Consider the following 7,574-nt stretch of genomic DNA (forward strand, 5'->3'; position numbering starts at 1 on the left):
AGAGCTATTTACAAACAATTGTCGTAGTTGATGGGACATTAAGATTCCAAAACACCATTAATGGCCCATACTTTGCATAATTACAATAGGCTCTCAGTGTTATATTTCATATTTCTAGTTTCAGATACAAGAATGATGCAATCATACAAATAGAATGAGCACACTCAGTGGATTATAAACTTTGTAATTATATCTTAAAAGAGACCTTTTCCATGAAGCATACTCAAGTTACATTATATTCATGTTAGGCCTGAATAACAATGTAGCTAAAGTTAGGCTAACAGAGGTGTCTGGGTAATTCATAAGTGAAAAACATCGGGGAGTTGCCTGTTTATCATAGACCATAAGATAAGAAAGGAATGGCATTCCTCTCATAGTACTAGATGTACTGTGTTAGGAACAACTCTTTTGAAGAACTATCCCAGACTTCAGACTCCCTGGGCAAAACTCCCTGTTTCTGTTCTATGTTTGTTCCTAATTGCTACATTCCTAATTGTTAGTGATTGTTAAGGTATTATTAATCAAGTAGATTATTTAACCTTGTAAAACATGAGAATGCATGTATGGTAGAAGTTTCTAGTTTCTAATTGATAAAGAATGGGGGTTGGTTGCTTAATTCACTAATCAGTGATGCGACGGAAGTGTCTATATAAGCCTAGGTTATTTTGTAAGGAGTAAGATGGTTCTCTTTGGAGATGAGCTTGCTCTCTATTGTCATTGTGCACCCTTCAATAAAGAGCATTTGATAGAACCTTGCTGGTGTTGCCTGTCTCTCAGGGTCAGACAACAAACCTTGCGTTTGGGGTACCAGAGTCCCCAACATTCACACATTAGGATATTTTCATAAAAGCATATGGAATGCAATATCACATATATATTAGATTAAAATTTTGAATTCCGGAAAAAGACAAAAGATCTAAGGAGAGCTTTTCTCAAGGCTTTAACTCCTTGTTTCTCAGGCTGTATATGAGGGGGTTGACCAAAGCGGTCAGGACTCCATAGAAGACAGAGAACACTTTGTTCAGTTCCCTCAGTGCATCAGAGTCCGATAGCAAATACACTAGGATCAATGTCCCATAGTAAATTGTCACCAGGATGAGGTGAGAGGAGCAGGTGGAAAAAGCCTTTTGCCTCCCAGCGGTGGAAGAGATTCTCATGATGTTGGAGATGATACAAACATAGGATGCCACCGTCAATACAAATGAAGGCAATGTGAACATAGCACAAGATATTAAACCAGCAACTTAACTATGTGGGTGTCAGTGCAGGAGAGTTTTGTTATTGGATGAAAATCACAAAAGAAATGGTCAATTTCATAGGAGCCACAGAACGTTAATTGTGACAACATAAATATAAAGATTGAAACAGACATAAATCAACCTATCCACAACCCAACCACTAGCTGGAGGCACAACCTGCCATTCATACGTGTTGCATAATGCAGAGGTTTGCATATTGCTAAATACCGATCATAGGACATCACAGATAAAAGCAAACACTCTGTCCCTGCCAGAGACCCAAAGAAATAACATTGAGTAATGCAGCCCATAACAGAAATAGACCTGTCCCCAGTTAGGAGACTGGCCAGCACCCTGGGCAGTATGGTAGAGGTGCAGCAGGTCTCCAAGCAGGACAGGTTCCCCAGGAAAAAGTACATGGGAGTGTGCAGGTGCTGATCAGTCACAACTAGTACAACGATGAGGATGTTCCCAGCCATGGTCACAATATAAATCACTAGGAACAACAGGAAGAGAAGAATATAAAGTTGAGGGAGATCCCCAAATCCCAGGACGATTAATTTTGTGATGGTTGTTTGATTCCCCTCGTGTATGTTTGTCATCAGCTTCATCTAGCAGAGATAAAAGAAATTATGCAATTGAGAAGATCACTTCCATTACAAAACAATTGTATTTTCTATTCCATTTTCTCCGTGCTGGTAGCCATCCCAACAGTTGAGTCAAGATTCCAGAGAGTGAAGGCAGCTGGAGTACAAATTTGAAAAAAATGCCAAAGTTAATTGATATTGGAAATGTAACTACTTCCTGGTATCTCTGTGGTTGAATACATCTTACCTTCAGCTGCCTGACCATGTTTGTTTATTTCTATAGGCACAGTGTCTGAGATTATCATTATACATTATGGGGAATTAAATGTCACTCCATTGGTTTCATATGGAAACCTTAGAAAAATCCTATTGCTGGGCTGATAATTCATTTACCCATATTTACACTGCAGAGTCCACCATATTACAATGGAGTGAACAAAATAGTTTGACTCCGGAGACATGGGTTTTATAACTGATTCCAGTACTCCTTGACCATCAGTTCATCACTTCCTCTCACTGTGCCTCTCTTCCCTCCTTTATGTAATAATTGATGTTACCACTTACTGTTTTCATAATGTGACCTGAAATTTAGCCAACAAGAGTGGTCTACATATGATTATAGGCTCTTGTGTAAAATTGAAATATGATTCTGAACACACTGCACAAAGTTTAATAGTTACATCAGTGAGTTTGCCTTATAATTTCTCAGTGTTAGCAAACTGCTGTGAAAACATGTATAACTTTCAATACATTCTTCGAAGAGAAACTAAACATACCTCAGTCATATATCCACCTCAATCGCTGCAGATTTGGCATCAATTTTTTGTTTAAAAACACAAAGTTTTTAGACATTTCCTTTCCCCTAGCCCCACGTGACAGAGAGATCTCTCCCAAATCTGTTCTCAAGGTAATTAGACAGTAGATTTCTTTCTTTGCAATGATTTTCCACCTTCTTTTTGAGAGCTATTCAACGCCTAACGTTTATGGCTAATATTTTCCAAAGTGCCCAAGGCCATTTTTTTTAATTTTTCCATGCACCTACAACTATAGATTGGCCTTTCTGTCCCTTTTGAACATCTGGCCTTGAGCTACCATGTGAAAGAACGTAGGATGGATCATTAGATTGAGGAGGTCTGCCAGTGCTTCCTTGGCTATGGTTGCTGTGATATTTTGGGGAACACGTCTTTGTCTGTTTAATATTTTTATAAATTTTGTTTATAATTGAAATTATCATTCTGGATCAGATCAACTCTTTTGGAAAAGGAAATATGGAATGGGTGATGGGGAAGCCATACCTCGGTTGCAGTGACAATGCTATCAAGGGACATCAACACTGAATGTCGTGGAATGGTGGGACCGTCGAGATCCATATCTAGGAACATTGACCATCCATTACCCATATCCAAGTACCTCAGCAGCACATGGGATTAGAGGTTCGATCCAATCATAACAATTTGGTGTCTGTTTTGAGAAGGGAACTGGTCCAGGATGTTCTGTTTGAAGCTGTGTTTTCCTCTTGATTAATAATTGAAATTGTCCCAACAAATAAACCTATAGGGACATTCATTAATCCAAAGTGGTGAGTTTGTCTGTTTGTTTGTTGTGTGCTTGCTGCTTGACTGAAGTTATAGTGTGGTCTTTTTGAGGAAGCCATGTGCTGAGCCTAGTGGCCTTTCCAAACACAAGGCTGAGAGCTCTTTAATGAGGATTTGATCCCTAAGCCCTTTAGCACCCATTAAGCCATAAGCAGAGGGCGGAGCTACTCAGGAGAACAGGGGTTTAGAAAGCCAGCTCCTAAGTGACTGGAGGAATTCACGACCAGAAGCAGCTAATGAGAGTTTTCTGAGGGAGTTTAGAGAGGGTGTGGAAGAGCTAGATACACCTGATTAACATTCTTTAAACATAGGACGATAAACCTCCCCTGCCTCCTTCCTTCCAAAAAAACCCACAAAGAAACAATATCCAACAAAAAAAGCTGAAAGAGGAAAAAGAGACTATAGGCAGAGTTCCAACAGCAGAGTAGGAGCTATCCAGTTAATTTCATATAATGCAGCATGTTTGATTACCTGCCTTGTGGGCAGGTGGTATATGTGCACATTTTCTGCAAGGACTTCCTGGCCCTCAGAGACCGAGTACAGGCTCTGGAGAGCAGAGTGTCTGAGCTGGAGGAGCTAAGGAAGACAGAAAAGGGACATAGAGAAGACTTTCTGGGGCACAATAGAACAGTCCCAAACCCCGGTCTGACAGCCTCTGTGCTGTTGAGGAGGATGAAAGTCCCAGGGAAGGGGAACACCAAAGTGGAACAGAAAGAAACTGTTCCATAGTTGAGACCTTCTCTCCAGATGATGTCATGGTAGTATCCTCTTGCACTGAGAATACCTGTCCTAGGGAAGGATCCACAGTTACTAGAAAGAGCCAGGTAACAGTAATGGGGAATTCTTTGGTTAAAAACATAGATAGCACAGTTTGCGATGACTGGGAGAACCGCATGGTGAATTGCTTGCTAGGTGCGAAGGCTGCAGTTCTCTGAAGACCTCTAGATAGACTTATGTGTAGTGCTGGGGAGGAGTTAGTGGTCATGGTACATGTAGGTACCAATGACATAGGAAAAGATAAGAGAGAGGTCATAGAGACCAACTTTAGACAGCTAGGTAAGAGATTAAAGTCAGGGACCTTCATGGGAGCATTCTTTGCTATGCTTCCAATTACACATTCAGGGCTAATTGCACAATGGAACTGCAGGATCTCAATGCATGGATTAAACAACAGTATAGAAAAGAGGGGGTTAGTTTTATTAGGAACTGGGGAATATTTTGTGGAAGGAGGCGCCTTTACAGAAGGATAGGCTCCACCTAAACCGAAATGGAACCAGACTGCTGGCATTTAAAATTTTAAAAGGCTGTAGATGAGTTTTTAAACTAAGGGTTCGGGAAAGCCAACAGGTACATCACAGAAACTTGGTGGAATGATGATACTCAATGGGACACTATAATACCAGGGTACAAAATATATAAGAACAACAGAGTAGGGCATGTTGATGGGGGAGTGGCACTAGATGTGAAAGAAAGACTAGAATCAAATAAAGTAAAAATCTTAAAGGAACCAAACTGTACCATAGAGTCTCTACGGATAGTAGTTCCATGCTCTAATAATAAGAATATAGCAGTAGGGATATATTACTGACTGCCTGACAAGGGTGATGATAGTGATGGTGATTGTGAAATGCTCAGGGAGATTAAAATTAAAAACAAACAAACCCTCAATAATAATAATGGGGTAGTTCAACTATCCCCATATTGACTGGGTACATGTCACCTAAGGACAGGATGAAGAGATAAAATTTCTTGATACCGTAGTGACTGCTGCTTGGAGCTGCTAGTCCTGGAACCCACAAGAGGAGAGGCAATTCATGATTCACTCCTAAGTGGAGCAGAGGATCTGGTCCAAGAGGTAACTGTAGCTGAAGCGCTTGGTAATAGTGACCTACATTAATAAATTTAACAGCCTTGTGTGGTGGCAAAAATCAAAGAAGCCCACCACAGTAGCATTTAAGTTTAGAAAAGGGGACTGCACAGAAATGAGGAACATAGTTAAATGAAAATTAGAAGGAATAGTCCCCAATGTGAAATACCTGACAACTTCATGGAAACTTTTTTAAAAACATCAGAATAAAGGCTTAAATTAAACATTTACCCCAAATTAAAAAAAATAGTGAGAGGATCAAAACATGCCACCATGGCTAAACAAAAAAGTAAAACATATTGTTAGAGGCAAAAAGATATCCTATTAAATTTGGAAGTTAAATCCTACTGAGGAAAATAGAAAGGAGCACTAACTCTAGCAAGACAAGTGTAAAAATATAATTAGGAAGCCACTCCCATACTCTCTCCCAAAAAGAAAAGAAAAGAAAAGAAAAGAAAAGAAAAGAAAAGAAAAGAATCTAAAGAGCAAATTAACCAAAATATAAGAGCAAAAATATGTTCAAATGCCTAAGAATCAGGAAGCTTACCAAACAATTAGTTGGGCCACTGGATGATGGAAGTGCTAAAGGAGCATTCAAGAAAAATATGGCCATTGTGGAGACATTAAATGAATTGTTTTCTTCAGTCTTCACTGTAGAGAATGTGAGGGAGATTCCTCATGCATAAGTCATTCTTTTTAGGTGACAAATCTGAGGAACCATTACAGATTGGGGTGTCAATAGGAGAGGTTTTGGATATAGATACATTAAACATTAGTAAATCAACAGGACCAGATTATATTAATCCGAGACTTTGGAAGGAATTCCAATACGAAATTACAAAATGACTCTGTGTGGTATCATTTAAATCAGCTTCAGTACTAGATGACTAGAGAATAGATAATCTGACACTTTTTTTTTTAAATGGCTCCCGAAGAGATCCTAGCAATTACAGGATGGTAAACCAAACTTCAGAACTAGGGAAATAGGTTGAAATTATGGTAAAGAGAATTGTCAGACACATATATGAACATGATTTGTTGGGGAAGAGTCCATAGGGCTTTTTAAAGGGACATCATGTCTCACCGATCTATTTGAATTCTTTGTGGAGGTCAACAAGCATGTGAACAAGGGTGATCCAGTGGATTTAGTGTACTTAGACTTTCAGAAAGCCTTTGACAAGTTCCCTCACCAAAGGAGCTTAAGCAAAGTAAGCAGCCCTGGGACAAACAGGAAGGTCCTCTCATACATTAGTAACTGGTTAAAAGATAGGAGAAAAAGGGAAAGTATAAATGGTCAGTTTTCAGAATGGAGAGAGGTAAATAGCGATGTCCCCTGGGGTCTCTACTGGGACCAGGGATGTTTAACATATTCATAAATGATCTGGAAAAAGGGGTAAAAATTAAGGTGGCAAAATTTGCAGATGATACAAAATTATTCAAGATAGTTAAGTCCAAAGCAGACTGCGAAGAGTTACAAAAGGACCTCACAAAACTGGGTGACTGGGCACCAAAAGGGCAGATGAAATTGAATGTTTATAAATGCAAAGTAATACACACTGGAAAATATAATCCCAACTATATATATCAATGATGGGGACTAAATTACATGTTACCACTCAAGAAAGAGATCTTGGAGTCATTGTGGACAGTTCTCTGAACACATCCACTCAATGTGTAGCTGCAATTAAAAAAGAGTAAAGAATGTTCGGAATAATTAAGAAAGGGGTAGATACTAAGACAGAAAATATGATATTGCCTCTATATAAATCCATGGCATGCCTATATCTTGAATACTGAATGCAGTTCTACTTACCCTATTTCAAAAAATATATTTTAGAATTGGGGAAGAAAAAAGTGAAGGGAAACCAAAATGATTAGAAAGAATTTCCATATAAGGGGAAATTAAAAAAGGACTTTTCAACTTGAAAAGAGAGCAGTAAGAGATGATATGATAGAGGTCTATAAAATCATGAATGGTGTGGAGAAAGTAAATAAAGAAGACATATATTATTTCACTTAACATTGTCTGTTACAGATATTCCCCTATTCCATTTTGTTTCTTACAGCTCTCCCCATATTCCATTTTGTTTTTGTTCTCCTCCTGTGGCCACCCTTCCCTGGCTGTTAAGTTGTTTACCAGGGCCACTGCCCTTCTCAAACGGAGGGCCCCTTAAGTTGTTTAACAAGAGCCATTGCCCTTCTCATAGGGATGGCCACTTATGCTGCGTGCTAAGTGGGACCACTGCCCTCTTCAAATGGTTAGTCCTGTTATCACCTTTTTGAACCT

At 39.1% G+C, this 7,574-nt stretch overlaps 1 pseudogene; it reads right to left on the reverse strand.

Annotated features, from left to right (window-relative positions):
• Positions 1-882: 882 nt before the first annotated feature.
• LOC127040855 (olfactory receptor 1020-like) lies at positions 883-1,849 on the reverse strand (annotated as a pseudogene).
• Positions 1,850-7,574: the final 5,725 nt, after the last annotated feature.

The sequence above is a fragment of the Gopherus flavomarginatus genome, assembly GCF_025201925.1.
Source record: "Gopherus flavomarginatus isolate rGopFla2 chromosome 11 unlocalized genomic scaffold, rGopFla2.mat.asm SUPER_11_unloc_1, whole genome shotgun sequence".
Classification (NCBI taxonomy): Eukaryota; Metazoa; Chordata; order Testudines; family Testudinidae; genus Gopherus; species Gopherus flavomarginatus.